The sequence below is a fragment of the Hemitrygon akajei genome, chromosome 4 (assembly GCF_048418815.1).
Source record: "Hemitrygon akajei chromosome 4, sHemAka1.3, whole genome shotgun sequence".
Classification (NCBI taxonomy): domain Eukaryota; kingdom Metazoa; phylum Chordata; class Chondrichthyes; order Myliobatiformes; family Dasyatidae; genus Hemitrygon; species Hemitrygon akajei.
The window spans coordinates 89,394,788-89,416,077 of NC_133127.1; the positions used below are offsets into that span (position 1 = coordinate 89,394,788).

General features: G+C 41.0%; 1 protein-coding gene across 1 annotated transcript in view; it reads left to right on the forward strand.

The window, feature by feature from the left end:
• pdgfc (platelet derived growth factor c) overlaps positions 1-21,290 on the forward strand; it is a 267,864-nt gene that overhangs the window by 223,224 nt on the left and 23,350 nt on the right. The window lies entirely within an intron of this gene.

A 21,290-nucleotide genomic window follows, 5' to 3' on the forward strand; every position in this document is an offset into this window, starting at 1 on the left:
GGACTGTGATCAATTTGACATAGCAGCTGGTCAGCAGATTTTACCATGGAGTGATCGTGACAGGATCATTATCATTACCAGTACCATGCATATATTGATTATGATGTGCATACTTAAACTCCTCTTTAAATTCTTCCTCCAACATCACTGTAAATGTTTATTTTGTTGTGCCCTGTAGTGAAAATTGATGAAGCTGACTAAGTCTATAACCTCTCTTGCGATCCTGTGCATCAGGCTGTGATGCCTGGAGTCAGAATGCACTCTATCATACATCTATTTCTCTGTGATATAATTTCAGAGGACCAGCACGTAAGTGCAACTATGAAGAAAGCACAACTGCGCCTCTACTTCCTTTGGAGTTTGTGAAGATTCAGCATGACATCTAAAACTTTGACAAACTTCTATAGATGTGTAGTGGAGAGCAAATTGACTGGCTGCATCACAGACTGGTATGGAAACACTAATGTCCTTGAACAAAAAGTCCTACAAAAAGAAATGGATATAGCCCTATTCACCATGAGTAAAGCCCTCCCAACTACTGAGCAAATCTACACGAAGCATTGTCACGGGAAAGCAACATCCACCATCAGGGACCCCCACATGCTCTCTTCTCACTGCTGCCATCAGGTAGAAGTTGGTACAGGAGCCTCGGGACTCTCACCACCAGGTTCAGGAATGGTTATTACTCCTCAACCATCAGGCTCTTGAACCAGAGGGTATAACTTCACTCGCCGCATCATTGAAATGTCCCTACAGCCTATGGACTCATTTCCTTGTTCTCTGTATTTATTGCTTATTTATTCATTTCTATAATTTCTTTCTTTTTGGTATTTGCACAGGTTGTTGTCTTTTGCATAGTGGTTGAATGCCCAAGTTGGTGCGGTCTTTCATCAATTCTACTATGGTTGTTGTTCTATTCTGGATTTATTGAGTATGCACACAAGAAAATTAATCTCAGGGTTGTATATGTACTTTGATAATAAATTTATTTTGAACTTTGATATAAATTTGTAAGCATTTTTTGCCAACATATAAAATTTCCTCAAGCTCCTATCAAAGTAGACCCACTGCCTTCTTCACGATTTTAGCAATGGAAGTTGAGTTAATGATTAGTACCTCTCTGGCTTTAGCAGGTTGACAATAGCAAAACAACTTTATAACATTTGGACATAAAAAATGCAACCGGTTTATATTGTTTTCCAGGACATCTAATAGATCGAATTGCACTTTAACACCTTTCATATATGCCAATTTATATAAATATATGTTTAGTAGATACTGTATCTATATTTATAGATAATATAAAAAATAGTATAAATAAATAGATAAAAAATTGATATATACACACATTTTTATATATATACCAATATATAGATGCTGGAAATTTGAATTAGGGAAACGAAGTGCTCAGAATTAAGTTAACATTTTTTTTCCGGAGAATAACCTATAAATATCTGAAGTATTTGTTTTTTCCCCTTAGGATATACATATGATAGTATTTTTGCCCATACCTCAATCTGCAGTTTTAGCATTTTTTCTGTCGTGGTTCCAACACACTGGTATTTGGCACTTCCTGAAACAACAAAAGACTTTGTTTTTATCTGCATTTCACTTTGTGGTTTTTCTTTGTTATAGAATATCTGTGCTTCTTTTGGGATTGATGCAATGCCCAGAAATTACATGCCATTTCTAAAATGGCTGTAATACAAAGTTTTGTTTTTCTCGTGGGTGATACTATTCATCTCTTTTTTAAAACTGCCATATTGCTTCCAATTTTTTCAATAATGCTCCATGCCATAATCGATGAAAGTACAAAATATACAAGCCTGTGCATTTTAAAGTATCTTCAAAGAGAATGACATATTTCAATTTTCTCCTTTACTTTCAGTAGTTTACCTGTCTGACTTATATTATTGAGAAGTAATGCTCCATTTCACATAGTTTTGGAGTAGGGTTACTCAAATTTAAACAGGGGCAATCTGAAATGAAAGTGTATTTAAATGCCTATGACAAGGGAGGGTATACCAGATGATTCTCAGAACAATTATGTTGACTGGATCTGTTGAATTGCTGTCATGGCATAACAATTTATGTCTGTATCAATCCAAATGGGAAGCAATTTCATTTAAGTCGTACTGAGCTGGAAACATAGAAAACCTACAGCACAATGCAGGCCCTTCAGCCCACAAAGCTATGTCGAACATGTCCCTACCTTAGAACGACCTAGGCTTTACCCATAGTCTTACTATTAATGTTATATTCTGCCATCATATTTGACCTACCAAAATGAACCACCTCACACTTATCTGGGTTGAACTCCATCTGCCACTTCTCAGCCCAGTTTTGCATCCTATCAATGTCCCTCTATAACCTCTGACAGCCCTCCACACTATCCACAACACCTCCAATCTTTGTGTCATCAGCAAATTTACTAACCCATCCCTCCACTTCCTCATCCAGGTCATTTATAAAAATCACAAAGAGTAAGGGTCCCAGAACAGATCCCTGAGGCACACCACTGGTCACCAACCTCCATGCAGAATATGACCCTTCTACAACCACTCTGCTTTCTGTGGGCAAGCCAGTTCTGGATCCACAAAGCAATGTCCCCTTGGATCCCATGCCTCCTTACTTTCTCAATAAGCCTTGCATGAGTAACATATCAAATGCCTTGCTGAAATCCATATACACTACATCTACTGCTCTACCTTCATCAATGTGTTTAGTCACATCCTCAAAAAATTCAATCAGGCTCGTAAGACACAACCTGCTTTCACAAAGCCATGCTGACTATTCCTATTTATATTATGCCTCTGCAAATGTTCATAAATCCTGCCTCTCAGGATCTTCTCCATCAACTTACCAACTACTGGATTAAGACTCACTGGTCTATAATTTCCTGGGCTATCCCTACTCCCTTTCTTGAATAATGGAACAACATCCGCAACCCTCCAATCCTCTAGAACTTCTCCCGTCCTCATTGATGATGCAAAGAACATTGCCAGAGGCTCAGCAATCTCCTCTCTCGCTTCCCACAATAGCCTGGGGTACATCCTGTCTGGTCCCGGTGACTTATCCAACTTGATGCTTTCCAAAAGCTCCAGCACATCCTCTTTCTTAATATCTACATTCTCAAGCTTTTCAGTCCACTGTAAGTCATCCCTATAATCGCCAAGGTCCTTTCCCATAGTGAATACTGAAGCAAAGTATTCATTTCCTCCGGTTCCATACACACTTTTCCATTGTCACACTTGATTGGTCCTATTCTCTCATGTCTTATCCTCTTGCTCTTCACATACTTGTAGAATGTTTTGGGGTTTTCCTTAATCCAAGGCCTTCTCATGGCCTCTCCTTGCTCTCCTATTTTTTGTTCTTAAGCTCCTTCCTGTTAGCCTTATAATCTTACAGGTTCCTATCATTACCTAGTTTTTTTAACCTTTCATAAGCACTTCTTTTCTTCTTGACTAGATTTACAACAGCCTTTGTGCACCACGTATCTTGTGCCCTACCATCCTTTCCATGTCTCATTGGAACGTAACTACTCAGAACCCCAGGTAAATATCCCCTGGACATTTGCCACATTTCGACTGTACATTTCCCTGAAAACATCTGTTTCCATTTTATGCTTCCAAGTTCCTGCCTGATAGCCTCATATTTCCCCTTACTCCAATTAAACTTTTCCCTAACTTGTCTGTTCCTATCCCTCTCCAATGCTATGGTAATGGAGATAGAAGACCAAAGGGAAACAAGGAGACAAGGCAGACCAGAGAAGGGAATTAGAAGATGATACGTTTACAGAGAAAAATAGATGGAAAATTGAGAAAGAATGGCAAAAAGAGACAAAAATGAACATTTAATTTATAGTAATAATTTCTTTAAGGAAATACTATGGAATAAATCAGCCACCAGTTGATGGTAATATTAGTCTGATGGCCTCTCTAGAAAGATATTCAAAGGACATTTATTTTTGCTGATATTTCTATAGTTGACTGTTACATTTCAGACACTTGGAAATCTTACCAGTTTTCAATAATATGACTTGAATAGTAGTACAAAAAATTATCCTAATACTCATATCCCTGAAGAATGGTCTCAGCTTGAAATGTCAACTGTTTATAGATGCTGCCTGACCTGTTGAGTTCTTCCAATATTTTGTGTGTGTTGCTCCCAATCTAGTTGATTATCTTATCTTTAATTGGGTTACATGGTTGTAGGTTATCATAGTTGCTTCATCTGTAACTGATTGCTCCTCAGATTACAGGTTTTACAAGTAGTGTTTCTAGTGTTTCAAGTAGTAGTTACTTGAATATTTAAAATAAGTTAATACAGTTATCCATACAAATGCAGCTTCAATGGGAAAAAGCTATCTCTGCCTATGAATTTGCGATGTTGACAGCCTTCAAAAGCTGTTTAGAGTTAATGCAAATATTGTTTTACAGGAAAATGGCTGGATGATCAAGACGAAAATAAAAGATCTGGTAGCGATAGATTGGATCATGTTTTGAAATGGGACACATATAATTTTCCAGTTTATTTTTATTTTTGCAACCTAAACTGAATAGGAAAAAGCTTCTGAAGGCAGCTACAGTCAAAATGGTAATACTATTGCACTGTTATATTTAGGTCTCCAAAATGAGAGCTGTCAGTTATTCCTGGCAAGTTCAAATGCTGAAATTCAGATCATTTTCCATATAAGAAAATTGACACAAACTATAACAAATTTTGGTAGGGTTTCAGCTAGTATGCAATAAATCAATAGCAATATTATTCCCTGGCAACCTTCCCTTCTCTTTATTAACTCTAAGGACAAATCTGTGATGCATTCCTACCTCTTTTCCCTTGTTAGATCAAGTATTTCTGAGGTGAAAAGTCCAAATGAGCTTTTGAAACACACCATCTAAGTTTGTGGGTTTGAACAGATTGGCATAGACCTAAGACAGAGTGTCTTTGAAATGTAATGCAGCTGTTTATAAGTTATCAGAGATCTTTTTAAATGTTGTATCAGTCTATATATATATCTGTCTCTGCACACATGATTATAAATGATTAGATATATTTATATAAAATATTCTAAACCCAAAGCGAAACATATAAGAATAGATGAAACCAAGTGAAATCTACTGTGTCTGTTTGTTATCTTTTATTATGTGGAGTACTGATTAGAATAGCAAAAAAAAATTGGACAGTGATCTTGCCAAAAGACAGTCTTGTTAAATAAGATGACATAATTATAATCCATTACTTACATATACTACTTCAAATGTACTTAAAAGGAAGGCAGTGTATTCTACATTAATATTTCAAAATGCCCCGTCTCCAAAATATCCTTCAATCCTGCTGTTAACAAGCACATAAAATTACTCAAGCTGTATGGAATTTCAGAATAATAGATGTTTTTAAAAAATGTGTAAAACGCAAAACTTCTGTAACTGCTTTTATCTCTGAGAAACCAAAAGCCTGTCATAAATACAGCCGTATTTTCTGGGGTCAAGTTTTACCAAGATTATAAAAACATATGTGTAAACCTCTGAAGGCTACAATAACATTTTGTTTGAATTCTTTTATAAGAGTGCTCAGAACATATAAAACAAATTCAGGTGGACCAATTGAAACCATTTTTGTGCGGCTATACTGTATGTGTCTTTGCAAATGGATAAAAATAGTTGATTCAACATAGCACACATGCATTTCAGATTTCTATGTTATCTCCTGCATAAACCATTGTAAATCAAGCAAGCACGACAAAATCGGGAGCCTTGGCATCGCCAAATGATGGGCTTTAGGCCATCTAACATATTATGCATCAGCCATGGGCTTTTGTTATGCCTTTCCTACCAAGCTGTCTATTGCAAATACCTAATGTAGGAGCAATTACCTTGCCAATGGTTGCTCAGTGGAGGAGAATGAGAGCTGGTAAAGGCTAGAGGGGGAGCAATCTCATCAACAGCAGAAAGAGTCGAGCATTCCTGCACACTTTCGCTGGCAACTGCAGAGGGTGCTGAAGGATAATGTACAGAGCAGGCCTGACTCTTATTTGGCCAGTTGTAAACACATTATGGAGAAGAATCCTTCAACAACTTCTGTACTGATCTACTGTAAGCAGCCAACACCTTTTTCAGGTGACTGTCTCGACTGGCTACAAATAGGCTCAATGATCATATCAGCAGCCTGAATACTTGCGTAAATAGAATGGAAACCTTCCCGTTGTTTCATCCAGCCTGGATAAAAAGAAAAGTAATGTTTTCCAATGTTTACTCCAGTGTAAGCACTGACGTGAATTCCAGTTTTCTCATGTCGCAATATTTGGAATTGAAATTGGAAAAACTTGTGGGAAGTTAGATGATTGGGGAGCTTTTAAAAACCAACAGAAGGCAACTAAAATAGCCATAAGGAGAGAAAACATGAAGGTAAGCTCGCCAATAACATAAAAGAGGATACCATACATTTTTTCAGATATATAAGGAGTAAAAGAGAGGCAAGAACAGTTATTGGACCGCAGGTAAATGATGCTGAAGAGGTAGTAATGGGGGACAAAGAAATGTCGTACAAACTTAATAGGTATTTTGCACTAGTCTTCACTGTGGCAGACACTAGCAGTGTGCCAGAAATTCAGGAAGTGAGTGTGGTTGCTACTACGAAGGAGCAGGTGCTTGGGAATCTGAAAGGTCTGAAGCTTTTTGAGTGTTGTTACATAAGCAAATGGAAAGTATTCCAAGATGCCCTGTCTTTTGCCTTAGAGATGATGTAAAATGGTTGTGGTGTTGCAAGTTGAATCACCTGCCACATGAAATAAAGTGTCGGACCGCCTTTTTTGGGACGTTATTTGTATGATTGGCCCGCTTGAGCTCCTACTCAATGTTGACCCTCAGAATATTGATGCTGGGTCACTTGGCAAGAAAGGTGTGCGGTTACACCTGCTCAAGTTGAAGGTGATGATTTTGGAGTCAATATACTGTCAGATGGTTGCCTCTCTGACTGGCGATCTGTGACTAGTGCTGTGCCACAGGGATCAGAGCTAGGCCCATTGTTGTTTGTCACTGTTGGTTTAAATACAAAAATCTGAATTCTACTTGTGAGATGAAATCAAGGCAGTACTGAAGTGCGTGTGGCTCAAGGAGCCCTTCTAATCTGAAACCAATCTGCATTGTGGAAAGCACTCCTGGGGGCGGAGACAATATTGCAGATAGGAAACTGGCTCTGTTTTGCTTACAAGAGCTAAGACAAAATTCAAGGGATAAATGGCAAAAATAGAGTCATATGGCACTACAGTACCAAAAGAGGCTCTTTGACCTGTCTAGTCTGTGCTGAACTGCATAGTGAGTAGTCACATGGATCCACACCTGGACCATAGGTCTCTATACCCCTTCCATTCACCTACTTAGCCAAACTTCTCCCAAATGTGGCAGTCAAGCCGGCATCCACTAATTCCGCTGGCAGCTCATTCTAGTCCTGACGAAAGGTCTCGGCCCGAAACATCGACAGTGCTTCTCCTTATAGATGCTGCCTGGCCTGCTGTGTTTTGTGTGTGTTGTTTGAATTTCCAGCATCTGCAGATTTCCTCGTGTTTGCTCATTCTGAGCTGTGTCTATTTCAGCCTTTCTCAGCCTTTTTGCCCTGGAGGAACCCTTGAAATAATTTTCAGGTCTTAAGGAACCCCTGCATTAAAATTATTATATCTAGAGCTCATGGTATGTTTGCGTGATCAGTAAGTTGTAGATATAATAATCCAAAAATAGTTGTCAATGTTCTTTTGAATAGAAAATTAATTTTTAACTAACCTTCCTTGAAAAAAATGAGAGTTAAGCTTAGCTTACCTTTCTTGAAATTACTCTTGCTTTCTTTTTCATAAATTTTAAAAACTCTTAAGGTAAACATAATAAGTTTCTCAATTCTGGATCAAACTTGAGATAAGCACACAGATTTCACCTTCAACTGAATTGAGACGATTTCTGTCCTTGCTCTTGATGCTTGTTAAACAAGAAAAAGCTTGCTCACACATGTAAGAAGTTGAAAACTGCAGCAGAATGTTCATTGCTTCCCTATGAATGGCAGGATGCTCTTTTTTCACAGGAATCTAGAACTTGTCCAGGGGCAGGTTCATAAATCTCATCTTGAGAGCATGATCAGACTGCAGCTCACAAAGTTCTTTTTCTTCTCTCAAAGTCAAGTTCTCAGGCTGAGCAGAAGATTCAGAGAAAGGTTCCCTCACCCAGTCATACACTTGCATTGAAAGGGAGGAAAAATACTGTTCAATTTGTTACGATCCAGCAACAATGAATATATAATTGAGACATGTTTTTATAACAAATAAAACATTTATTAAACACTGCTAAAAAAAACCCAAAAGTAAACAAATGACTAACTTAACCGGAAGTTGGCTGCTATGCGGCAGCTTGAACAGTTCTTAAAGTGATAATGCGAGAACAGTTCTTAGAAGTAGTAATGCGAAAGTCCAAATGTTTACACAGTCACTTAGGAGAGGTTTTCCTTGGGATAATAAATTCTCTTTCGTGGCATTACTGCTGATCCTAGCTGAAGCATGCTTTGCCGAGGGATTTACGATTGAAGGAAATAAAATGGCTTAAAGGGACTGACCTTTCCTTGGCGAAACTCTGCATCCAACTCTTTATGCTCTTTTGGCAAAGCAGGAGTTAACACGGACACAGGTTACTAATTCCTCGTGTGAAGATTAAATAAAGGTCGAACCGGCTTCACAGCCGACATCAACTTTCCTCGATCTTTCAGCTTCCTGAACTTCAATGAATCTTCACTCTCCGACTGGATTTTAACTGGCAGTATTGTAGCAAAACTGCCGGCAATAACCTTTGACTTAAGGCAGAAAGTAAAACTCCATTTTAAAATAAAACTGCGTCATAACATCAAATACGCAGCAACATGGAGTCACTATCAAATTCAACCACGACTGCCCCACCTCACAGGGAATGGTCCTCCTTTTATACCCTGTTGAAAAAAACTATCACATGACCTCTCACTGGCGGGAAAATGACGTCACTCCACCATCACAAGACCATTACCTCATGTCCAGCATAGCCTCAATCACATCATGGTCATGTGACAGGTGCAAGATACCCATGAATACGTAACAAATTTTGTTCTGCAGTTCTTGCAGGTGGTTTTCAATAAGACTGAAGACTTTCTGATATCCATCCTCACTCTCAAGCCCAAGCAGCAGTGGAAACATTTCAAGATTTCCTTTTGCAGCACGATCAGTTTCCTTTTAAATCCAAGAACCTTGTCACTTGAAGTCAAAACATTTTCTCCAGGGCCTTGCAGAAATTTATTAAACTGGTTCATATGATGAAAAAATATCTGTTAAGTAGGTTAGTTTCTGCAGCCATTCTTCATCTTCAAAGCACTTAGCAAAATCTGGCCTACTATTCTCTTGAAGTCCTCCTGCAATTCACCTTTCAGCTCAAACACCCTGCTGAGAACTCTTCCTCTGCAAAGCCTCTGGATTTCTGTATGTAGCAGGAGATCGGTGTGCTCTTGGTCCAGGTTTTCACACAGTTTGTTTAAACATTCTTGAGTGAACTGGTCTTAAAGCTACTAACTAACCTGCTTACTGAGTTGTTTTACTGACTGTGACTTTATTTTCAAAAGCTTTAATCTGTTTTGAGATTCCAGTAATCATTTGAAATAATCAGGACTTTTACATGTCAGACGGCTGTGATTTGCAGTTAAGTGGTTTTTCAATTTTGCTGGAGCCATTGCTGCATCTGTAGGTTGTTTGCCACAGACTGGGCACAGTGGAACAGGACAACTTGGATCACTAGTCCATGGAAAATCCATTGAAAAATAGTTTTGATTGTAAAGATATGGTACCAGCTGATTACTTTAGTCCTGCCCACTTCTTTTGTCTCCAGGACCCAGAAAAGGCTGGTGGACTTCTTCTGGGGCAATTGGAGGCACTGGGTCTCGGTTACAGTCCTGAATCTTCCAATCGCAGAGGGCGGTCAGTCATTGGTGAGTGTGTGTGTACACCAACCTGGCAGCTCCCCGCCTCAGGACCCTGCAGACATATCTGTACAGTGACCACCATCCAAGATGGCATGCGCTGGCGATGCACCTTCTCCACCAGGGACACTGCCTGCAGGAGGGCACGCGGTTTCCAGCAGACAGCATCAGCCTCACCGGGAAACGTTGAGAGTATGGGGTCTAGACAGGGTGACCTGCACCTGTGGGGCACCCTGTCGCTCTAGCTACGAGAGGGACTAGTTCCCATCCTATCACGGTGGGTGTCGAGGGGACTCGGGGAAGTGGAGGAGATCCAGCTGCACCACCACTTGATGGCCCGGAGGTGCTTGTTGGACCCAGGCCTCGGGATACCACACGGGCAGGGTCCCACAGAGCATGAGTTGTCTTACGGGGATGCCCACCCTGCCCGTCTGTGATGCTCCAAAGCGGTTCTTGGATGGGTTATTCCTGCAGACCTTTCACTTCCTTAACTACATCTGACGACCAGACTCACCTTATTACCATCCGGCAGCAGAAGAGTCCCCGGTGGAAATCTCTTTATGCAGGGGATCCTTCCCCTGTACACTGGGGACCTGGGATGGGAGGTGTTGATTGGGCAGTACTGGACAACAGGTACTGACATCCCATCCACCTGTCTGTTCTGTGGTCGGGAGGAGTTGGTGGACCACGCTTACACTTAGTGTGAGGTTGCAGCCCCTGTTTGAGTATCTGTAGGGGCAGATGCTCGGGTTCTGGTTGTATTTCAGCCCCGTGCTTCTTGTATACAGAAGGGGATGGGTCGCGAAGAGGATTTACTGGTGGGCTTGGCCAAGATGGCCATTCACGGGTCGAAGTGGACAGTCAAGGGCTCTGCCAGGGCTGACTGCTTCCCCCTCTACCGGGGATACCATCATGACCGGCTGTCCTTGGAGAGGGAGCCTGCAGTCACAAAGGGTACGGTGGGGGATTTCCGAGAGCGGTGGTGTCCCCAGGGAATTGACTGTTTTATAGACAGTAGTAATCATATTTTAATCTAAATTTATTCACTGTCTTGTAAATACACAATGTTTGTACTTTGTGTATTACGTAAACAAATTTTTATAGTTTTGTTAAAAATACCTTTTTGTGCCATTATTACACTAGTGCAGTGAAATGACTCAGAAAATTGTAATCCTTCATTGACCTGGTAAGAATTGTCCGTAGACCTAGGCCTTGAATCCTCCTCTTCACAAATCGCCACACTGGACCGCCTTTAGAATGAGAATTTCCCTCCAATATTCTCCTACAGCAGTAGGTTGTTCATGCCGGTGAGTTAGTCGGCGACGCGTCAGAGCAAGTTGGAGGATGGAGGGGCTGGCGTCACAGCCCAAGTTCAGAGAGTCCATTCAATGCTCGGAAAATGCTCTTCATGCTCCTCATTAGCCTACCGTCCTTCCCTCCGTGCAATACAACGCTCACCATCAGCCTACCGTCCTCGACTCCATGTAATATAGAGCACCCCATCAGCCTACCGTCCTCCCTACCTCGCATTAAAAACTGAGAATGGACTGAAGCAAATAAACACAGTCCTACTGCGCACTGCTGTACGGGACTGAGATTGCTAACAGGTTGCTCAGTCACTGTGAGCGCTAAGCATTACGCATTGCACAAAGTTCAAAAAACAATGTTGTTTTTAAATTACGATCTCGCAGAACCTCTATAGATCTCTCACTGAACCCTAGGGTTCCACAGAACCCCGGTTGAGAAACCCTGGTCTATTTCAAGGCAAAGAGTATTGTAGGTTAAGCAGATGAGCTTAGATCATGGATCAGCAAGTGGGAATATGATACTGTAGCCATGAGTGGGACTTGTTTACATAAGGGACAGGACTGACTGTTCAGCATTCTGAAGTTCCATTGTTTTAGACATGAAAGAGGGAGGTTTGGGGATGACATTATTTGTCAAGAAAAGTGTCACATAGTGCTTGAAGAGGACTGGGTAGTCTTGGTAGTCTCCAACCCGTTGGCATGAACATTGAATTCTCCAACTTCCGGTAATTCCCTCCCCCTCCCTTCCCCCATCCCAGTTTCACTCTGCCTCCTCCTCCAGCTGCCTATCACCTCTCTCATGGTTCCACCTCCTTCTACTACCCATAGTGCTTTCCCCTTACATTCCTTCTTCGCCTTTCCTGCCTATCCCCTCCCTGCTTCCCCTCCCCCACCCCTTGATCTTTCTCCTTACTGGTTTTTCACCTGGCACCTACCAGCCTTCTCCTTCCCACCCTCCCCCACCTTCTTTATAGGGCCCCTGCCCCCTTGCTCTTCAGTCCTGACAAAGGGTCTTGGCCCGAAACGTTGACTGTTTGTTTCCATGGATGCTGCCCGACCTGCTCAGTTCCTCCAGTGTATTGTGCAGACTGTAGGACTCATCTGCTGAGGCAAGATAAGAAAAGGACAACTACTTTAATGGGATTATATTATCAACTTCCCAACTGTCAACAGGATTTAGAGGAGTAAATTTGTAGAGAGATGGCAGACATTTGCAAGAAACATAAGGCTGTGATAGAGGGTGATTTTAACTTTTCACATATTGACTGGGACTTCCACACTATAAAAGGACTGTTTGGGACAGAGTTTGTCAAATGTGTTCAGGAAAGTTTCCTTAATCAATATATAGAGGTCCCATCTAGAGGGAGTGTGATAATAGATCTCCTTTTAGGAAACAAGACAGCGCAGGTGACAGAAGTGTGTGTAGTGGACCACGTTAGATCTCGTGATTATAAATCCATCACTTTCAAGATAATTATGGAATATGTTATGTTCTGGCAAAGGGATGCTTGGTAATGGGGAGGCCTTCATAAATGACATTTTGTGAATACAAACTTTGTATGTTCCTGTTAGAATAAAGGGCAAGTTTTATGGAACGGTGGTTTTCGAGGGATTTTGAGGCCCTGGTTAAGAAGAAGGAGGAGGTCCATAGCATGTATAGGCAGAAAGGAACAAATGAGAGCAAGAGAACACTTGAGAAGGAAATCAGGAGGGCTAAAAGAAGGTGTGAGGTGGTTCTGGCAGACAAGCTGAAGGAGAATTCAAAGGGATTTAACATATAGATTAAGAACAAAAGGAAAAAAAGGAATGAAATTCATCCACTTGAAGATCTATGTGGCCATCTATACGTGGAGGCAAAAGAGATGGGGGAGATCTTGCATTGATCTTTGTATCTGTATTCACTCAGGACACAGACACAAAGTCTATAGAAATGTGGCAAAACGGTAGAGAGATCAAGGACCATATCTGGAGTACAAAAGAGAAGGGGCTTGGTGTCTTGAGGCAAATCAGCGTCTAAATGTCTCCAAGGCCTGATAAGGTGTCCCTTCAGACATTCTGGAAGACTAGTCCAAAACTTGCTGGGACCTTGGCACAGTTATTTAAAACGTCCTTAGCCATGGTGAGGTGCCTGAGGTCTGGAGGGTAGCTGATGTTAATCTATTGTTCAAGAAAAGCTCTAAGAATAAACTGGGGAATTATAGGCTAGATATCAGTAGTGAATAAATTACTTAAAGCTACTCCTAAGGACAGGATATTTGAGTGTTTGGATAGACAGGGCCTGATTGTGATAGTGTGGAAAAGCCTACATGAAGTAGTGAATATAGCCCAGTCCTTCATGGGTCAAGCCCTCCCCACCATTGGGCACATTTACATGGATTGCTGTCACAGAAAAGCAGCATTCATTATCCATAGCCCCCACCATCCAGGCCGTTCTCTCTTATTGCTGCTGCAATTAGGAAGTAGGTACAGGAGCCTCAGGGCCCACAACACCAAGTTCAGCAACAGTTATTACCCCTCAACTATCAGGCTCCTGAACTTGAGGGGATAACTTCAATTGCCCCTTCACAGAACTGTCCCCACAACCTGTGGACATACTTTCAAGAACTCCTCATCTCCCGTTCTTAATATTTATTGCTTTTTTTTCTCTTCTTGAAATTTGCACATTTTGTTGTCGCTTGCAGATTGGTTGTTTGTCCATTTTGTTTGTCTTTCATTGTATTGTGTTTCTTTATATTTACTGTGAATGCCCACAAGAAAATGAATCTGGGGGTCTTATATGGTGTGTTACGAACCCCGTAACTGGGTGTCTTACCAGCAAAGATAGGAGTATCCGTTGAAGTCTGATGATACTATTTTTAACAGTATTTATTAGTAAAAATACACAAAAATAATATCAATGCAAATATACAGATAATATACATCATCAATACTAAACCTAAAAGTGCGGGTATAATAATCATCAATAAGAAATAAGCTCTATCGTTGACTAGGGGATAATGAATTGTCCGATGGAAATATAAAGTTCAGTTCAGTTCATACAGGCTGCAGTTGTTGTTCACTGTGTTGCAATTGTTGGGGAGGGAGAGAGAGAGAGAGTAACTTGCCGACTTTCCTTTTACGATCTTGATCCGTATCCGTCCTTTAGCTAGACCGTTCCGTGGAGGACTCGTCACCCAGGCAAGGGTGGACACACACACAAGCCCCCACCGGTCTGGTAGTGTCTCTCCTGGTGCGTCTGAGGGGTGTTCCCCAGACCCTACTTTTATCCCCACTCACGGGGTCTCAGGTGTCAATCAGGTTGGGATGATGCAATCCCTCAACCAGACCACTCTGGTTGCCCCCTGAGGGGTTTCAATGAATAGAACAGTACTCAATACACAATTCCTTCTTCAAGAGACAATAGCAGTAATCTCTCTCTTTGTCAATAGGAGACATTCCACCTTTGTGTGTCCCTGCGTTGTCTCTCTCTCATTACTGACATGCTGTGTATCTCTCTCATTTCCTGGGTATCAGACCCAAAATAATAGCGATTTTGCAATTCTCAAAAGGGGGGGGGGGGCGACTTTGCGATTCTGTACCCTTCTGCCCATCAGAGTTGCTCCTCATTCGTAACAGGTGAAATATATGTAATTTGATAATAAATTCACCTTGAACTTTGAGGAAGTCAACATGGCTTTGTGTATGACAGAGATTTTTGAGGAGGTTACCTGGAAAGTTACTGAGGGATTTTGTCTGCATGGATTTTAACAAGGCCTTTGACAAAGTCCTATAAGGGAGGCTGATCCAGGAAGTTCAGTTGCGTAGCATTCAGGATGAGGTAGTAAATTAGATTCAACAGTGACTTAGTGGGAGAAGGCAGAGAGTAGTAGTAAATGGTTGCCTCTCTGACTGGAGGCCTGTGGCTAGTGGTGTGCTGCAGGGTTTGTTGCTGGGTCCATTGTTGTTTTTCATCTATATTAATGATCTGGATGATAATGTGGTAAACTGGATTAGCAAATTTGTGGACGACACCAAAACTGGGGCCTAGTGGACAGTGAGGAAAGCTTTCAAAGCTTGCAGTAGGATCTAGACCAGCTGGAAAAATGGGCTGAAAATGGGCAGATAGAAATTAATGCAGAAAAATATGAGGAGTTGCACTTTGGAAGGACAAAGCAGAGTAGGATTTACTTAGAACATGGATTGGAAGGGTATGGTCCAGGTGCAAATTGATGGGACTGGATAGAATAACAGCTTGGCACCGACTAGATGGGCTGAAGGGCCTGTTTGTGTGCTGTAGTGCACTTTGTAAGAGCCTGGGAGGGTATTTAAGACCATAAGACATAGGAGCAGAATTAGACCATTTTGCCCATCGAGTCTGCTCCGTCATTCCATCCTGGCTATTTTATTATTTCCTCCCGACCTTATTCTCCTGCTTTCTCCCTGTAACATTTGACACCCTTACTAATCAGGGATCTATCATTCTCCATTTTAAGTATGCTCAAAAACTTGGTCTCTACAGTTGTCCATGGCAATGAATTCCACAGATTCACTGCCCTTTGGCTAAAGAAATTCCTCCTTATCTCTTTTCTGAAGGGCCATCCTTCTATTCTGAGGCTGTGCCCTCTGGTCCTAGACTTCCACACTATGAGAAATATCTTCTGCATGTCCACTTTTTCTAGCTTTTCAATATTCAGTAGATTTTAGTGAGATCCCCACGCCTCTTTCCACCCCCCACTACATCATTCTTCTCAATCCAGCAAGTACAGACCCGGAGCCATCAGATGCTACCTGTACATTAACCCTTCCATTCCAGTGTTTCAGGGTTCCAGCCCAGTGCTTCATAGCAAGTAATTCTGAGGGAATGCCCATTTGGCTCCACCCTCAGGGAATCTGGTTCTATGGTTCTGGGATCCAGTCCCTCTGAGGCTCTACATTCCATCTGATTCCAGCTTTCTCCACAACCCCCTCTGGAAACCTCCCCATGGGAGCTTCTCCTCACCGATGAGTGAGGAAGATCTGCTTATAGTTCCTTGAATAGTGGGATGGGATAGCACTGAGGATGAGGTAGCTGGTTTACAAAGAGAGGCAGTGTCGTGAGATTGCTAGCAAGGAGAAGCTGACGATAGGGCAGAACTACAGTCAACAGGATAAGTTGGAATGTAAAAGATGGACAAAACTGAAAAGGGGGAATACAGGACTGAAGGTGTAATATTTGAATGCGCACAGTATATGGAATAAGGTAGATGAACTTGTAGCATAGTTACAGATTGGTATGTATATGTATGAGGCATCACTGAATCATGATGAAAGAAGATTAATTTCTTCTGGGAGCTTAATGTCCAAGGATACACATTGTATCTAAAAGACAGGCAGCTAGGCAGAAGGGATGGTATGGTTCTGTTGGTAAAAAATGAAATCAAATCATTAGAAAGAGGTGACATAGGATTGGAAAGTGATGAATCATTGTGGATAGAGCTAAGAAACTGCAAGAGTGAAAATACTCTGATGGGAGTTGTATACAGACCCCCAAACAGTAGTAAAGATGTGGTCTACAAGTTACAATGGGAGATAGAAAATGCATGGCAAAAGAGTAATGTTACAATAGTCATGGGGGATTTCACCATGCAGGTAAATTGAAAATCAGGTTGGTGCTGAATTCCAGGAGTGGAAATTTCCAGTGTGCCTATGCCATGGCTTTTTAGAACAGCTTGTGGCTGACCCCCTGGAGGATCAACTATTCTAGATTGGTGTTATGCAATGAACCAGATTTTATTAGAGAGCTTAAGGGAAAAGAACCCTGAAGGGCAAGTGATCATAATATGATAGAATTCACCCTGCAATTTGAGAAGGAGAAGCTAAAGTCAGATGTTTCAGTAATACAGTGGAGTAAAGGGAATTACAGAGGCATGAATGAGCAGCTGGCCAATTTTGATTAGTAAAGAACACTGGCAGGGATGACAGCAGAGCAGCAATGGCTGGAATTTCTGGAAGCAATTTGGAAGGCACAGGATATATACATCCCAAAGAGGAAGGAGTATTCTAAAGGCAAGATGACACAAACATAGCTAACAAGAGAAGTTAAGACCAACATAAAAGCCAAAAAGTAATAGCAAATAAAAGATCAAAAATGAGTGGAAAGTTAGAGGATTAGGAAGCTTTTAAAAACCAACAGAAGGCAACTAAAAAAGTAATGAAGAGGGCAAAGATAGAATATGAAGGTAAGCTAGCCAATAATACGAAAGAGGATAAGAACAGTTTCTTCAGATACTGTACATAGAGTGTAAAAGAGAGGTGAGAGTGGATATCGGACCACTGAAAAATAGTGTTGGAGAGGTAGTAATGGGGGATAAGGAAATGGCAGATGAACTGAATAAGTATTTTTCATCAGTCTTTACTGTAGAAAACACTAGCAGTATTCCAGAAGTCCTAGTGTGTCAGGGGATAAAGGTGTGTGAGGTTGTCATTACTAGGAAGAAGGTTCTTGGAAAACTGACAAAGATCTGAAGATAGAAAGGTCTCCTGGACCCAATTGTATACACCCAGGGTTCTGAAGGAGGTGGCTGAAAAGATTATGGAGGCAATAGTATAATCTTTCAAGCATGAGTTGATTCTGACATGGTTCCAGAGGAATAGAAATTGCAATGTCACTCCACTCTACAAGAAAGGAGAGAGACAGAAGAAAGGAAACTAAAGGCCAGCTAGTCTGACCTCAGTGGCTAGAAAGATGTTGGCGTCAATTGTTAAGGATGTTGTTTTGGAGTACTTGGAGACACATGATAAAATAGGCTGTCGTCAGTATAGTTTCCTCAAGGAAAAATTTTGCCTAACAGATCTGTTGGAATTCTTTAAAGAAATATCAAGCAGGATAGATAAAGGAGAATCAGTGGATGTTGTGTACTTTAGATTGTCAGAAGGCAATTGACAAGGTGCTACACATGAGGCTGCTAATGGGAAAGATATTAGCATGAATAGAGCATTGGCTGATTGGCAGGAGTCAAAGTGTGGGAATAAAGGGAGCCTTTTTTGCTTGGCTGCCAGTGACTAGTAGTCTGCTTCTTTTTACGTTATATATCAATGATTGGATGATGGAATTTATAGCTTTGTGGCAAAGTTTGCGGATGATCCGAAGATAGGTGGCGGGGCAGGTAGTTTTAAAGAAGTAGAGAGGCTACAGAATGACTTAGACAGATTAGGAGAATGAGTAAAGAAATGGCAGATAGAATACAGTGTCAAGAAGTGTATGGTCATGCACTTTGGTAGAAGAAATAAAAGGGTAGACTGTTTTCTAAATGGAGAGAAAATTCAAAAATCTGAGTGCAGAGGGACTTGGGAGTCCTTTTGCAGGATTCCCTAAAGGTTAATTTGTAGGTTGAGTCATTGTGAGGAAGGCAAATACAATGTTGGCATTCATTTCAAGAGGACTAGAATATAAAAGCAAGGATGTAATATTGAGGGCTTATAAGCACTGGCGAGGCCGCACTTGGAGTGAGTATTTTGAGCATCTTATCTATGAAAGGATGTGCTGCCATTGGAGGGGGGTTGAAAGGCTTGTCATATGAAGATCATTTGATGGCTCTGTCATGATGAAATGATGGAGCAGACTCAATGGGCCAAATGGCCTAATTCTGCTCCTACATCCTTTAGTCTTATGGTAACCATCTGTGATAATGTTAACTAGAGAGAGATAATGTGCAGTGAGATTAGTACCCGGCAGAGAGATGAAAATAAAACTTTAGAATCTGGGACAGCTTTTCAAGTTATGGGCCCTTCACACATAACTTGAATGGTGGAAGTTAGGGGGTGGAGGAGAACTGCTTAATAGATGGGAATAACCTGTTGTTGTGACACCACTCAACCAGTTGATCTTTCTCAATCCTGTACACCTCCTCCTCACCACTGGAATTTTACCAACAATAGTTGTGTCATCAGAAAATTTGAGCTGTCCTTAGCCACACAGTCATGGATGTGGAGAGAGTAGAGCAGTGGGCTAAGCACACACCTTTGAAGTGCGCCAATGTTGACTGTCAGTGAGGAGGAGTTGTTATTTCTAATCCGCACTGACTGTGGTCTCCCATTGAGGATGTCAAGGATCCAGTTGCAGAGGGAGGTACAGAGGTCCAGGTTTAGGAGCTTGTTGATTAGTTTTGAGGAGATGATGGTGTTGAATGTTGAGCTGTAATCAATAAACAGCAGCCTGACGTAGGTATTGCTTTTGTCTAGATGATCTAAGGCCAAGTGAAGAACCATTGAGATTGCATCTGCTGTAGACCTATTGTGGCAATAGGCAAATTACAGTGGGTCCAGGTCCTTGCTTAGAGACGAAGCTCTGAAGGCACTTCATCACAGTAGATGTGAGTGCAAATGGATGATAAATGTTGAGGCAGATCACCCTACTCGTCTTGGGTACTGGCATGATTGTCATCCAGTAGGCAATATTTATTTTCAAGTAGTGATACAGCCCCAACAACACCTGGCTGCCTAGATTAGCCCTAACCTAATCACAGAACGATTTACGATGCCCAATTAACATACCCAGTCCACCTTTGAACCGTGGGAGGAACCCGGAGCACCCGAAGGAAATCCATGCATTCCAAGGGGAGGGCATACCGATTCCTTACAGATGGTATCAGAACTGAACTTCAAACTCTGATGCCCCAAGATGTAGTTGCGTCATGCTAATACCTACACTACTGTGGCACCCAAGGTGGAGTCGGGCAAGAAGGACAACAGTGGGCAGATAGAATCAGGTGGGAATGGACGGTGTTGGATCTGCAGAGAATGCTGAAAGATTATGAATGCAACAGGCCTTTGAATAAGGAAGATGACTATAAGAGATGGGAGATAAGGACAAAGTTAGGATCCTGTACTGCTGGGACATAACTTTACACAGGAGGACCTTAACAATAATAAAAACCTGTGTGAGGACCTTAACCGAAGGGAGATAAGGACTTACGGAGAACAAATTGATGCGTAGGAGGTAAAAGCTCTAATGGAAAAGGCCTTCAATTACCTGAGATCAGTGTCAGAGAGGAATTGACTGTTAGGAGTTCAGAAACTAACTTTGAAATGTGAGAGATAGGGAAATGCTAGAGAACACGAGCTTGTCACAAGAAAGGAGCTGGGAGAACAGAAGAAAACACGTAAGAATTCCGTGTGCTTTAATTGAGTGGGTTTGATTTTTTGTGTTCTGAGTGTGAATATTGTTTCCCTTCCTGATTTTCCCCCAAAAAGTTCTGAATTTTGATCAATTTAAACTTCTAATTGTTTTTTCTTTTGCAAATTGTGACACATTAAGGGAGCTGGTAAGTTTTCAGATACAGAAACATTATTTGGCACCAAGTAAATGTTTTCAAATATTAAAGATATAATTTACTAAGAACCTGATTACATCAATGAAACTAGAGAATAGTAAATGTTTTTGTATATTCTTTAAAAATTATTACGTCAAAATTGGATTATTCATAAGTGGTTGTCCAGACACTACTTGTAAATGCTTACTTTTGTTATAAATGCTTTTAATCAAACTTGTTTTGTGGCTGCCTGTAGGGAGATGAATCTCAAGGTTGTATAATGTATACATACTTTGATAATAAATATACTTTGAAATTTGAGCACAAACTCCTTTATAGATGTATCAAAGAATATTTTAAATGAAAAATTAATAATATGGTGTAAAATATTGCCAATTATGCTGGTCGTGGAAGATTTTGTGTCTGGTCATGTAAACTAGTTTGAATTTTCATTGAAAAACTGCTGCACTTTTTAGATATAATTTGTACCTGGATTGATTATTGCGGCCAAACCTAAAATGAAGTTTGGAAACAGTTGAACAGTCGGAAGAATTATAAAGTTGGCTGATTGTAAGAGAAAGAGTTTAAAGTAATCTTTTGTTTAGTAGATTGTATAAAGGAAAGTTGAATCTAACAATATATATTAATTCCTCTATTTCCTTTATTGTAAAAGTACAAATAAAATTGCAAAACCTTATTTTAAAAGTGTCAGATTAAAGCAAGACAGTACAGGTAGATG